The sequence below is a fragment of the Coregonus lavaretus genome, assembly GCF_964263955.1.
Source record: "Coregonus lavaretus genome assembly, contig: HAP1_SCAFFOLD_494, whole genome shotgun sequence".
Taxonomy (NCBI): Eukaryota; Metazoa; Chordata; class Actinopteri; order Salmoniformes; family Salmonidae; genus Coregonus; species Coregonus lavaretus.
In genome coordinates this window covers 37,774-53,097 of record NW_028156337.1, presented here as the reverse complement: position 1 = coordinate 53,097, position 15,324 = coordinate 37,774, and the positions used below count along the sequence as shown (strand labels likewise).

At 44.8% G+C, this 15,324-nt stretch overlaps 1 pseudogene across 1 annotated transcript in view; it reads left to right on the top strand.

The window, feature by feature from the left end:
• LOC311126452 (2-hydroxyacyl-CoA lyase 1-like) overlaps positions 1–15,324 on the top strand; it is an 86,786-nt pseudogene that overhangs the window by 51,174 nt on the left and 20,288 nt on the right. The gene's annotated exons all lie outside the window — the stretch shown is intronic.

Sequence of the window (15,324 nt, the reverse complement as noted above, 5' to 3'; positions counted from 1 at the left end):
CAAACAAAGCCTCCTTCACTCATGCTGCCAAACATGCCCTCGTAAAACTGACTATCCTACCGATCCTTGACTTCGGCGATGTCATTTACAAAATAGCCTCCAACACTCTACTCAGCAAACTGGATGTAGTCTATCACAGTGCCATCCGTTTTGTCTCCAAAGCCCCATACACTACCCACCACTGTGACCTGTACGCTCTTGTTGGCTGGTCCTCACTACATGTTCGTCGTCAAACCCACTGGCTCCAGGCCATCTATAAATCACTGCTAGGCAAATCCCCGCCTTATCTTAGCTCATTGGTCACCATAGCAGCACCCACCCGTAGTCTGCGCTCCAGCAGGTATATCTCACTGGTCATTCCCAAAGCCAGCACCTCCTTTGGCCGCCATTCCTTCCAGTTCTCTGCTGCCAATGACTGGAACGAATTGCAAAAATCTCTGAAGCTGGAGACTCTTATCTCCCTCACTAACTTTAAGCATCAGTTGTCAGAGCACCTTACCGATCACTGCACCTGTACACAGCCCATCTGAAATTAGCCCACCCAACTACCTCATCCCTATATTGTTATTTATTTTGCTCTTTTGCACCCCGGTATCTCTATTTGCACATAATCTCTTGCACATCTAGCATTCCAGTGTTAATACTATTGTAATTATTTTGCACTATAGCCTATTTATTGCCTTACCTCCATAACTTGCTACATTTGCACACACTGTATATATATTTTCTGTTGTATTTTTGACTTTATGTTTTTTTACCCCAAATGTAACTCTGTGTTGTTTTTATCGCACTGCTTTGCTTTATCTTGGCCAGGTCGCAGTTGTAAATGAGAACTTGTTCTCAACTGGCTTACCTGGTTAAATAAAGGTGAACCATTTTTTTTTTTTTAAATAAGTTTGCAAATGTGATGATGCATGGAATGCTTGATATTTTTCATGGAGAAAATTAGCTTCCCCAAACTTGAGAGCAAGACTGGCCTAAACGCGCTAATGTTTTCCTTTGCTAATGTCCGTCCCGCCCCCCTGTCAGCTGTCAGTTTTGTCGATGACCACGTACATAAGACACGCCAATCACCGACACCTGAAGTTCCATGACCATCACAGCCCTAGTTGTATGCTTGAGTTTGTTCAGAGGAGGCTTTTAATAAAATCCGATCTGAGTGTGAAATGCCTTACTGAGGGTAAATGGAAGCTCCTCTTGTGCCCGGCTCAGCCTTATACAGTTTAAGGTACTTTACCGTATCCATTTCAGTAAGGCCAGATTGTCCAAATTCTACCCAAATATTGATGGTACATGTGACAGGTGTAAAAGCTCCTTGGCGGACTTGACCCACATGTTCTGGTCCTGTCCCCGTCTGGCAGATTATTTGTCCACTATTTAAAACCCTTTCTGAAGCATTTGATATAAAGTTGCAGCCTAGTGCAGAAATTGCTATTTTTGGAGTACCAAACAACAATCCTTCTCTGACCAATAGACAGCTAGATGCCATTGCCTTTGCCTCCATGTTAGCCCGCAGAAGGATTTTATTGGATTGGAAATCTATCAATCCTCCCTTAGCCTCTCTTTGGCTCAAAGATCTGAAGCTGTTCCTAAAATGAGAAAAAATGAAGTTACCATTCGAGGGTCAACCAACTCATTTTATTCCTCCTGGGACCCGATGATATCCTATTTTGAACAGCTCCAAACACTTCCTCCAGATTAGTACTCTTGGCCCCACCTTGAGATTACTGCTATATAGGCCTATAAAATCACTTAATCACCTGAAATTGTTAGGCTATTACATTTTTGCTTGAAGTAACGTTGTTGTATACTTTTGTTTTGTTTTCTGACATGTAACTCAATTACTTTCCCTTTCTTTTTAAATGTGTTTGGAGGCATTCTGGGGGGAGGGGGAGGTCAAAGGGGGACTAAAAGGGGAGAAATGTACCATGTCTTTACATGTTATCTTTCATTCATTGTGAATACAAAATATATAATTTTAAAGGGAAGGCTTTGAAGCCAGATTTAGCGGATTTTGCTGTTTAGTTTTCCTCAACCTGTGTTTTGTTTCTCTCTCCTCTCCCTGTTAGATGGTGAGGCTGCTTCTCTCCAGAGGAGCCAACATTAATGCCTTTGACAAGAAGGATCGCCGAGCAATCCACTGGGCTGCTTACATGGGTGATGAGTTTACCACATCATTTACATTCTGACTAATGTCCTTTATACCAATGAATGAATGAATGAATGGACTGTGTGTTAGTCTCACAGCTCAGCTGTATGAGCCACGTCTAGTGTGTTATTATGTCAGAATCATGTACTAAGTAGGTTGATTAGATGTTTTCAGTTGTACTAACATGATGTAGGTGTTGCTTATGGTGCTGTGTACCACTGTAAACTAATCTATCTCTCCCTCTCTCTGCCTATCTCTCTGTGTTTGTATCTCTGTTTCTCTCTTAACCCCCTTACTATCTCCCTCCTCTCTCTCTCTCTCTCTCTCTCTCTCTCTCTCTCTCTCTCTCTCTCTCTCTCTCTCTCTCTCTCTCTCTCTCTCTCTCTCTCTCTCTCTCTCTCTCTCTCTCTCTCTCTCTCTCTCTCTCTCTCTCTCTCTCTCTCTCTCTTTATCCCTCCCCCTCTCTCTCTACCATAGGGCACATTGAGGTGGTGAAACTGCTGGCCTCTCATGGATCAGAGGTGTCCTGTAAAAACAAGAAGGCCTACACCCCTCTCCACTCTGCAGCCTCCAGTGGAATGATCAGTGTGGTCAAGTACCTCCTGGACCTTGGTGTGGATGTGAGTCAACACGCATTCAAATGTGTAGGGGGTTTTCATAATAGTAATGAAGAGAGAGAGGTTAGAGCCAGTGATTTGGACCAGGGGGTTTTCATAACCAAGTAATGAAGAGAGAGAGGTTGGACCAGGGGGTTTTCATAACCAAGTAATGAAGAGAGAGAGGTTGGACCAGGGGGTTTTCAGAACCAAGTAATGAAGAGAGAGAGGTTGGACCAGGGGGTTTTCATAACCAGGTAATGAAGAGAGAGAGGTTGGACCAGGGGGTTTTCATAACCAAGTAATGAAGAGAGAGAGGTTGGACCAGGGGGTTTTCATAACCAAGTAATGAAGAGAGAGAGGTTGGACCAGGGGGTTTTCAGAACCAAGTAATGAAGAGAGAGAGGTTGGACCAGGGGGTTTTCAGAACCAAGTAATGAAGAGAGAGAGGTTGGACCAGGGGGTTTTCATAACCAAGTAATGAAGAGAGAGAGGTTGGACCAGGGGGTTTTCAGAACCAAGTAATGAAGAGAGAGATGTTGGACCAGGGGGTTTTCAGAACCAAGTGACCTGATCAGGAATGTATTGTTTTGTTCTCCCCCCCCCCTCTCTCTCTCTCTCCACTCTTTTCCCTCCCTTGCTCCCTCCAGATAAATTAGCCCAATGGGTACGGTAACACCCCCCTCCACGTGGCATGCTACAACGGGCATGATGTGGTGGTGAATGAGCTGATCGAGTGTGGCGCCAACGTGAACCAGGTGTACGAGAAGGGTTTCGCCCCACTCCACTTCACGGCCGCCTCGCGCCATGGGGCGCTCTGCCTGGAGCTGCTGGTGGGCAACGGGGCCCTCGTCAACATCAAGGTGAGGAGACCGGATGACCAACACTGTGTCTGAACTAAATAACACCCTATTCCCTATGTAGTGCACTACTTTTGACCAGGGGCCCATAGAGCAAGGAGCCGTGATGACACTGCCTGTGTCCCAAATGGCACCCTGTTCCCTTTATAAGTACACTACTTTGGTTCAAAAAGTAGTGTACTTATAAATAGGGTGCCATTTGGGACGCACACACTGACGCAGCACATGGCTTAGTATTTGGCCCTGGTCTACATTCAAATACCAATGGAATAGGCCTAACAATGCAAACTAAATGCCATCAAGCGCTCCTCCAATACGTGTTTGATTTTGCCTGTGGTCAGCAGCACAGACTGCCGTGTGAACCATCTTTGTCTTTCTATCTGCAGAGTAAAGATGGAAAGACCCCCCTCCACATGACGGCCATCCACGGACGCTTCTCCAGATCTCAAGCCATCATCCAGAATGGTGAGTCGCTGTGAATGCTCTCAACTGAATATATATGAACCAGTAGGCTCTTCAGCATTGTCTTTTGTCTTCAAACCATGATTCACTGGCACAGAGCAATGTTACTTGCAATGTGGTTGAACATGAAGCTTCATGAGGCCTCTAGGGTCAAGTGGTTGACGTGTGTGTGTGTCTGTGTGTGTGTATGTGTGTGTGTCTGTGTGTGTCTGTGTGTGTCTGTGTGTGTGTGTGTGTGTGTTCTGTAGGTGCTGAGATCGACTGTGAAGAAAAGAATGGAAACACACCTCTGCACATCTCTGCTCGCTACGGCCATGAGTTACTCATCAATACACTCATCACGAACGGAGCTGACACAGCCAAGTGAGAACACACACAGTTTCCAGCAAAAATGCAACATGCATCTGCAATTCTGTCATTGACCGAATTCCCGCTTGGAGACTATGCTCAACACATTGTGGTGTGTGGGGGGTTGATAGACAGGGCATTGCAGCATGCTGATGTGTTGATCTGCTGTGGGGTTTAATGAGGACTGTGATGTGGTGCTGTTTCCAATCTTAGCTGAATCAACTGTAAGTCGCTCTGGATAAGAGTGTCTGCTTAAAGTCTAAAATGTAAAAATGTGTTGCAGGCGAGGCGTCCATGGGATGTTCCGCCTCCACCTGTCTGCTCTCAGTGGGTTCTCTGACTGCTGTCGGAAGCTCCTCTCATCAGGCTTTGATATAGACACCCCTGACGACTTTGGAAGGACCTGTTTACATGCTGCAGCAGCTGTTGGGTGAGTGGACTGGTCCAGGCTTTACACCAAGGAATATTTAGTTCATGAACTGGAAAGCCACCAGAAAGAACAAACACATATTCACACTCTTACATTTCACATTGTTTAGCAGTATAAAAAAATCGTATAGATCATTAGTGCAGTATAATTTCTGTATAATGTGGTTCCATGCCATGGTGGTATTGACTTGCGCTCTGGTCTAAATTGTCTTTATATCTTCTTGAAAGAGAAGAGAAACCTGCAAACTGCTCTTGCTAGTATCACTTTTTATTATTGCTTTTATTAGCATTATAAAAACAGTGATACTAGCAAGAGCAGTGTACGGGTTTCTCTTTTCTTTAAGGTTCTCATTGTTACCATCCACCTGATAGCTCAGATGTGAAAGGGCCTTTCTGAACTTGATATCTTGTTACCATCCACCTGATAGCTCAGATGTACGAGGGCCTTTCTGAACTTGATATCTTGTTACCATCCACCTGATAGCTCAGATGTACGAGAGCCTTTCTGAACTTGATATCTTGTTACCATCCACCTGATAGCTCAGATGTACGAGGGCCTTTCTGAACTTGATATCTTGTTACCAGGAACCTGGACTGTCTGAATCTGCTGCTCAACACAGGGGCAGACTTCAACAGAAAGGACAGCTTCGGAAGGTCTGTCTGTGGCATCAAATAACTTTCATATGTGATCTTTATGATAATGGGGAATATAGTATAGGGGCATATAGGAATTATTATGGGAAATATTGGGCGGCAGGTAGCCTAGCGGTTAAGAGCGTTGGGTCAGTAACCGAAAGGTTGCTGGTTCAAATCCCCTAGCTGACTAGGTGAAAAATGTGTCTATGTGCACTGCAGCAAGGCACTTAACCCTAATTGCTCCTGTAAGTCGCACTGGATAAGAGTGTCTGCTAAATGACGTAAATGTAAAATGTAAATGTTTTACAGCTCCAATAAGTTGTTTCTGTTGTTGATGTTGAATGGTTTCTGTGCGTTCTTCTAGGAGTCCTCTGCATTATGCGGCAGCCAATTGTAACTACCAGTGTCTGTTTGCCTTGGTGGGGTCTGGGGCCAGTGTGAACGATCTGGATAAAAGGGGTTGCACCCCGCTCCACTACGCTGCTGCCTCCGACACAGACGGAAAGTACGTCTCACACCTCTCTTACTGTTGTGTGTGTTGTGGTGCCATGACCTTTCACATTTCACTGTAGTCTGGAGAGTATGTTGTGGTGCCATGACCTTTCACATTTCAATGTAGTCTGGAGAGTATGTTGTGGTGCCATGACCTTTCACATTTCACTGTAGTCTGGAGAGTATGTTGTGGTGCCATGACCTTTCACATTTCACTGTAGTCTGGAGAGTATGTTGTGGTGCCATGACCTTTCACATTTCACTGTAGTCTGGAGAGTATGTTGTGGTGCCATGACCTTTCACATTTCACTGTAGTCTGGAGAGTATGTTGTGGTGCCATGACCTTTCACATTTCATGTAGTCTGGAGAGTATGTTGTGGTGCCATGACCTTTCACATTTCACTGTAGTCTGGAGAGTATGTTGTGGTGCCATGACCTTTCACATTTCACTGTAGTCTGGAGAGTATGTTGTGGTGCCATGACCTTTCACATTTCACTGTAGTCTAGAGTATGTTGTTGGCCGTGTTTGAATACATACTAGTGTTAAATCTGCAGTGTGAAAGCTTGGCCACGTCTCCTTTGGGAAAGTGTCTCTGCTTGCTTATCTGTCTGTCTTGATGTTGGTATAATGATTAGTGAACTCTTGACCTCTGACCTCTAGGTGTCTGGAATATTTGCTGCGAAACGACGCTAACCCAGGGATCAGGGACAATCAGGGCTACAACGCAGTCCATTACGCGTCTGCGTACGGACACCGCCTCTGTCTGGAGCTGGTGAGTCAGAACCACAGGGGACTAGACGCCCTGCATTCACAGACCATTTTGTCTGCGTCCCAAATGGATGTAGGGCCCATAGGGCTCTGGTCAAAAGTAATGCACTATATAGGGAATAGGGTGCCATTTGGGACAGACGTTGATATTCAGTAGGTTTTAAGGTGTGGTTGCATGTTTGTCGTGGCCGCATCGTCACTCTTGATGTTCTTTTTCCAGATTGCAAGTGAAACACCTTTAGATGTGGTAAGTACCAGTTGGTTACTTTTCCTCACACTAGCTTGTTTAAGATACGAATGCAACACCCCAGTATGTCTGCAGGGGCTGGTCACTGAGATTTACAACATGAAACATGCTACTAGACTAACCTTCAAAGTAAATATGTTACAAGTCTAAACTGGCCCGTCCTTGTCTTTCCCCAGCTAATGGAAACCTCAGGGACAGACATCCTGAACGACTCTAATGTCAGAGCTCCCATCAGCCCCCTACACTTAGCTGTGAGTAAAGCCTACCTGCTCCTGTAGGGGTCTCGCCACATGACAAATGGCACCCTATTCCCTATTTAGTGCACTACTTTTGACCAGAACCTTATGGGCCCAGATCAAAAGTACTGCACTACATGGGAAATAGGGTGCTATCTGGGATGCAGGCATGGTGTTGTTTTTCCACGAAAAGTTGATTGTCCAGACACTCACACACCATGTTCCTATCTGTTCCTGATTAGTGTAAAATATATGCATATTTTGACACGGTGATGATGAGGATGATTTCCTTATTTTGCCATTTGAGTTAATCAACCTCCAACAGAGGAGTAGTAGTGTGTTTGTTTCTAAATCTCACGCTTGGCAGGGACCTTCGATGTTGATGCTGGGCGGGAGAAAAAATGGGCACCCGATTTGAGAGACACTGGTCTACTTTAGAGGTCTAGGACTGTTTCTGTTCAGGCATACCACTGGTCTACTATAGGACATTGATTATATTAAGAGTGTATATCTGTTCAGGCATACCACTGGTCTACTATAGGACATTGATTATATTAGGAGTGTATTTCTGTTCAGGCGCACCACTGGTCTACTATAGGACATTGATTATATTAGGAGTGTATATCTGTTCTGGCATACCACTGGTCTACTATAGGACATTGATTATATTAGGAGTGTATATCTGTTCTGGCATACCACTGGTCTACTATAGGACATTGATTATATTAGGAGACTCCTAATATAATCAATGTCCTATAGTAGACCAGTGGTATGCCAGAACAGATATACACTCCTAATATAATCAATGTCCTATAGTAGACCAGTGGTGCGCCTGAACAGATATACACTCCTAATAGGAGTGTATATCTGTTCAGGCGCACCACTGGTCTACTATAGGACATTGATTATATTAGGAGTGTATTTCTGTTCAGGCGCACCACTGGTCTACTATAGGACATTGATTATATTAGGAGTGTATATCTGTTCTGGCATACCACTGGTCTACTATAGGACATTGATTATATTAGGAGTGTATATCTGTTCTGGCATACCACTGGTCTACTATAGGACATTGATTATATTAGGAGTGTATATCTGTTCTGGCATACCACTGGTCTACTATAGGACATTGATTATATTAGGAGTGTATATCTGTTCTGGCATACCACTGGTCTACTATAGGACATTGATTATATTAGGAGTGTATATCTGTTCTGGCATACCACTGGTCTACTATAGGACATTGATTATATTAGGAGTGTATATCTGTTCTGGCATACCACTGGTCTACTATAGGACATTGATTATATTAGGAGTGTATATCTGTTCAGGCGCACCACTGGTCTACTATAGGACATTGATTATATTAGGAGGGTATTTCTGTTCAGGTTTTCCACTGGTCTACTATAGGACATTGATTATAATAGGAGTGTATATCTGTTCAGGCGCACCACTGGTCTACTATAGGACATTGATTATATTAGGAGTGTATTTCTGTTCAGGCGCACCACTGGTCTACTATAGGACATTGATTATATTAGGAGTGTATATCTGTTCTGGCATACCACTGGTCTACTATAGGACATTGATTATATTAGGAGTGTATATCTGTTCTGGCATACCACTGGTCTACTATAGGACATTGATTATATTAGGAGTGTATATCTGTTCTGGCATACCACTGGTCTACTATAGGACATTGATTATATTAGGAGTGTATATCTGTTCTGGCATACCACTGGTCTACTATAGGACATTGATTATATTAGGAGTGTATATCTGTTCTGGCATACCACTGGTCTACTATAGGACATTGATTATATTAGGAGTGTATATCTGTTCTGGCATACCACTGGTCTACTATAGGACATTGATTATATTAGGAGTGTATATCTGTTCAGGCGCACCACTGGTCTACTATAGGACATTGATTATATTAGGAGGGTATTTCTGTTCAGGCGCACCACTGGTCTACTATAGGACATTGATTATATTAGGAGTGTATATCTGTTCTGGCATACCACTGGTCTACTATAGGACATTGATTATATTAGGAGTGTATATCTGTTCTGGCATACCACTGGTCTACTATAGGACATTGATTATATTAGGAGTGTATATCTGTTCTGGCATACCACTGGTCTACTATAGGACATTGATTATATTAGGAGTGTATATCTGTTCTGGCATACCACTGGTCTACTATAGGACATTGATTATATTAGGAGTGTATATCTGTTCTGGCATACCACTGGTCTACTATAGGACATTGATTATATTAGGAGTGTATATCTGTTCTGGCATACCACTGGTCTACTATAGGACATTGATTATATTAGGAGTGTATATCTGTTTAGGCATACCACTGGTCTACTATAGGACATTGATTATATTAGGAGTGTATATCTGTTCTGGCATACCACTGGTCTACTATAGGACATTGATTATATTAGGAGTGTATATCTGTTCTGGCATACCACTGGTCTACTATAGGACATTGATTATATTAGGAGTGTATATCTGTTCTGGCATACCACTGGTCTACTATAGGACATTGATTATATTAGGAGTGTATATCTGTTCAGGCATACCACTGGTCTACTATAGGACATTGATTATATTAGGAGTGTATATCTGTTCAGGCATACCACTGGACTTTGCTTCAGACTGTGTGTTTGTTTCCATTCAGGCGTACCACGGCCACCACCATGCTATGGAGGTCCTGGTTCAGTCTCTGCTGGATCTAGACGTGAGGAACAGCCAGGGGCGCACCCCTCTGGACCTGAATGCCTTTAAAGGCCATGTGGAGTGTGTTGACGTCCTCATCAACCAGGGAGCCTCCATCCTGGTTAAAGACTTCACCCTGAAGAGGACCCCCATCCACGCTGCAGGTACGCATAGGATATCACGTAAGACCTAGAGATTCTGTAATTCAAAAGTTTTCCTTACCAAGATGGACATTTGTTTGGTCATGTTGCTAGGACGCCAATGTCCACTCTAGGGATATTATATAGCATAGTGTGAAAATGCCCACTACACACTGATCTAAGGTCATTTTTTGTCATTATTGCTGAGGATCTGGGGAGGGTAAGCTGATCCTAGATCAGTGCACAGGGGGACTTCTATCCAGAGCCAGGTACACAGCTAGCAGGTGACAGGCTTCGAGGGCCTCAGCCCCAAAATGTTTTATTATCTGCTGTGTTAACATCATGAGGATGTCATCTACCAATACCACTGTTCTAGAAATCTGTCTGTTCATGTGAAGGTAATAGTCGTCCAGCAATCAGCTCATATCCTCTCTGTTTAGCCTCCTCTAGCTACCAACGGTCAATCATCTCACATTCTTATATCCTCTCTGTTTAGCCTCCTCTAGCTACCAACGGTCAATCATCTCACATTCTTATATCCTCTCTGTTTATCCTCCTCTAGCTACCAACGGTCATTCGGAGTGTTTGCGTTTGCTGATTGGAAATGCTGACCTCCAGAGTGCAGTGGACGTTCAAGACGGGAATGGACAGTAAGTCAATTGGGTTTTGGATACAATTCCTGAAATAAAGAGATTTTGACACTAGGTCTACGTCCCAAATGGCACCCTATGCCCTACTTGGTGCACTACTTTAAACCAGAACCCTATGGGCTCGGGTCAAAAGTAGTGTACCATATAGGGAATAGGTTGCCATTTGGGACTCAGCCTGGTTATTACCAGTTTGTAATATGACCTTGTTGTCTTGTGTATCAGAACCCCTCTGATGCTGTCGGTGCTGAGCGGACACACAGACTGTGTGTACTCACTGCTCAACAAGGGAGCCAGCGTAGAAGCCAAAGACAAGTGGGGCAGAACAGCGCTACACAGAGGGGTGAGGAGGAGAGCTGGCTGTATACGCTCACACACAGAAAGAGACGGGGAGGCTCAAATATACATATTATCTTCAGAAAAGTAGTTGTCCATGGGTAGTGGTGTATTCATCCCTGTAGGGGGACCTGCCTCCAGACATCATTTGTAATAATTGATGATTCATTATTATATCATTGATTATTAGTTATTCAAATCCATTCTTGTCTCCCCGCCCTTCCTCCCAGGCGTTGAAGGGTCATGAGGAGTGTGTGGAGGCCCTGCTGCAGCACAGCGCCAGCTTCCTGGTTCGGGACTGTAAGGGGCGGACCCCTGTCCACCTGGCGGCGGCATCCAGACACATCGGGGTGCTGGGGGGGCTCCTACACGCCGCCCAGTCAGTGGAGACCCTCCCCGTCATCACAGACAACCAGGGCTACACGCCACTACACTGGGCCTGCTATAACGGTACGTACTGGACTAACGGAACACTAGATCTTTTCTGATTTTCTCTCTTCAGCACCGTAAACATGTCCCTGAATTAGGCAGGCCATACAACTAGGGGTGTAACGATTCGATTTGTATCACGATTCGTGGTTGTCGATACGATTCAAGGACGATATTGGTTCATTTAGAACGATACGATCCGAAACGATTCAGTGACTTGAAATCGATTCAGTAACCTTTTAGCCAAAAATTCAACCAGTGTGACTGAAATAAATACCTGGATACTGGACAGTGCAGGTGAAGTTTCCTAGATTCCTGTTCCTTGTAAGGACCGCAATGGTGGCTTGATAATTTCTCGCTCGTCGGCTTCTCCTCTGTCGTCCGCCATGCTATGTTTTGTTGTCTTTGCGCCTTTGCGCTGCTGCTGGCGTGGGGCGATGACGTCACGGATAGGCAGACTGAATCGAGTAATGTTTAAAGCCTTTATCATTAAAAGTGCTAAGAAAAAACATCCATATAAAGTCTGACGTGCTTAAATCCAATGGGTTATTTCCTAGTATCGATACAATCGATTTATTACATTTTAAAACGATGTTAGAGTGATATATGTTGTCCAAAAGGCCAACTCGCCGAGCACAGATCGATGTAGTTGGATCATAGGAATATAAATCGATACATCGATGTAGTAGATGGATCGTTACACCCCTACATACAACGGTACGTACTGACTAACTGGACTGTAGCTCTGTTCTCTCCTCCATGAAGTGTACACTCATTCACTCCCTCTTGTGGCTTGAAAAGCATTCGATTGGTGTGGACGGAGCCATGTGGGGGAATGAACAAGACTACAACAGAATTAGGGGTTATGACTCTCAGTGGAGGACCTTACACTGAAACAGGACTTTGTCAGGGATTGACATAGCATATGTTGTAGCTAAAACATATTTTGTGACTTCACCATTGTCAGATGTGTAGCTTTCTCTGAGAGTATTGTTGTGGTCTGCAGCGACGTCATCTTTTTCCGGTATGAATCAATCTTCCACTAGGCCATGACACGTGTGTAGAGGTGCTGCTGGAACAGGAGGTTTTCCACAAGACCGAGGGCAACTCGTTCAGCCCCCTCCACTGAGCTGTGATCAATGACAACGAGGGGGCTGCAGAGATGCTGATTGACACTCTGGGGCCGGCCATTGTCAACGCCACTGACACCAAGAACCGGTAACTACAGCACATGACAAAGTCCTTTTCTTCTGGAGAATAATGTTGTCTTGGGAATAAAATGACCTCTGGGGTTGGATGAGGGATTGTAGATTACTTTTAATACATCTATTAGTGATTTTATATTTCTATGGTATAAACAGGGTTAATTGAACAAACTTGTTTACAACAGTCCTACATGATATCGGTGAAATAAGTTTCCTCTCTCTCCAGGACCCCCCTGCATGCGGCGGCTTTCACGGACCACGTGGAGTGTCTTCAGCTGCTGCTAGGCCACAACGCCCAGGTCAACTCCCCCGATGCCTCCGGGAAGACCTCCCTCATGATGGCTGCTGAGAACGGACAAACCAACGCTGTCGGTACGCAGCCCCCTCTCCTCCGCTTTGCCTCGCCCAGCCGGCTTAAGTTCAACATGTCTGTTTTACATTTTAATAAGTCGCTTAATTTCCTAATTGAGTTTCTTTATGTTTCTCTGTCTGTGTCAGAGCTGTTGGTGAGCAGTGCCAAAGCAGAGCTCACCCTGCAGGATGCAGTCAAGAACACTGCTCTTCATCTGGCCTGCAGTAAGGTGAGCATCCCCACATGAAGATGACGTTCATCTGAACAGTTGGCTCTCTCTGGTTGAAATTTTGGTCTGACATGTTTGACTCTGGTTTTTAAAGGGGCATGAAACCAGTGCTTTGTTGATATTGGAGAAGATTACAGACAGGAACCTCATCAACTCGACTAACGCAGCCTTACAGACGTACGTATGGTTCAGCTGTATTAATTGGGCCAGAAGAATTAGAAGAAGTGCACTATATAGGGAATAGTCTGGCATTTGGGAGGTATCCTCATTTGCTGCTGGCTAATCTGACGGTACTTTCTCCTCAGGCCGTTACACGTTGCAGCCAGAAATGGTCTGACGGTGGTGGTTCAGGAGCTACTAGTGTGCTCGCAGTCGATGAGAATGGTAAGATCCATAACGCTAACACCGTTTTCTTCTGTACTTCTCTTCTCAATGTGTCCACAAATGTTTCTCTCTAGTCCACTGCTTGGTTATTGTCTTAACTTTGTATCTCCTAGCCTGGTGTTATTTCATGTTTTTCACCAAAAGTGTTATAGTAAACGGTGATGCTCCTGAAGTGACCCTCTGCTGTTCTGTTTGAACCCCTCAGGTTACACGCCTGCCTTGGCCTGCGCCCCCAACAAAGACGTGGCGGACTGCCTGGCGCTGATCCTGGCCACCATGATGCCCGTGTCCCCCTGCAACCCGGCGCCCAGCCTGTCCTTCAGTGCCATTAACCACTACACCACCAGCCCCTCCAAGAGTGTGACCTTCGACAGCCTGCCCGTGCTGCGCAGCGAGCACAGCTCCTACTGCAGCTTCAACAACATCGGCCACCGCGACCACGATGGAGGCTTCTACAAGGATGAGGAACTCAACGACTCAGACTCAAAGACATACTGAGGGGGGTGGTGGTCGCTGCCCAGGAGAGGAGCCAAGGGCAGGCGGATGGACAGTGAAGTGGGGCAGAGGCCACAAACAAATCCACACATACACACCGTGTCTTAAATCACCACAGCCAGCTTTGGGAGGGCACGAGCCGAGACAGTCCGCACAGGAGCCTTAAGAGTCCCGCAGTTGGAGAGAGAGAAATGGAGGGAGGGAGGGAGGGAGAGGGGGAGGCACAACAGGCTGGCTGGCCACACTCATCCTCTCATACCACCAGGTGTCCTTCCAGCAGATACTGGACTTCAGAGGAACTGCTGCTGCTATACCCCACCTTTACCTTTACCCACAAAGGTCCTAAACGGTAGAAACTGTCCAGCCAACAGACAGACGGACACCTTATGACGGCAATAACCTGTAGTCCAAGGGGATAGTAGCACTTCACTGAGTGAAAAACAGACATGGACCAAAAGATGTGGAAGAAGCCTTTTCAAAACCTGTTTTGACAGTAGAAATGGGATTGAGCGTTTTGGCCTGAGAAAAAACATAAGGAGTGATGTTTCATTTAAGTTTTATGAGAGTGATGGTCATGTTTATCCGCACACTAAGACAGTCAGAACGCACCTAGCCTCTTGTCTGTAATCCATGTGGGAGGAGGGGAAATCATTTATTTTTTATGAACAAACATTTTAATAAAATCATTCATGTCTTAAGCTCCTGACCCTCTGTGGGAACCAAAGAATCGTAGTATTTGCTCTCATGAGTAATTTCAAAGAATTTCCATCCCCAATGGCACCCTATTCCCTTTATAGTACACTACTTTTGACCAGGGCCATAGGGTTCTGGTCAAAAGTAGTGTACTCTATAAAGAATAGGGTGCCATTTAGATTTTGCATTTGTATGTGAGCGACAGGACTTTTTACATTTGCGTTATTAAACCTACCTGTCCTTTGCCCTCTAGAAAATATTTTAGAAAGTAAATTATTAATTCATGTATTCTTTCTTGTGATATTTATGTCATCATTTTGTGCCTTCTTTAGTTACTGAGGGGAGGTTAGGAGAGTAGGGGCAGCTGTATGAGCGAAAACAATGATGCACACTAAGTACTACAACGTTTGTGAAAAGCACTGATACTATTCCGAGGCATACGAGGGGGAAAACATGCCTCCCT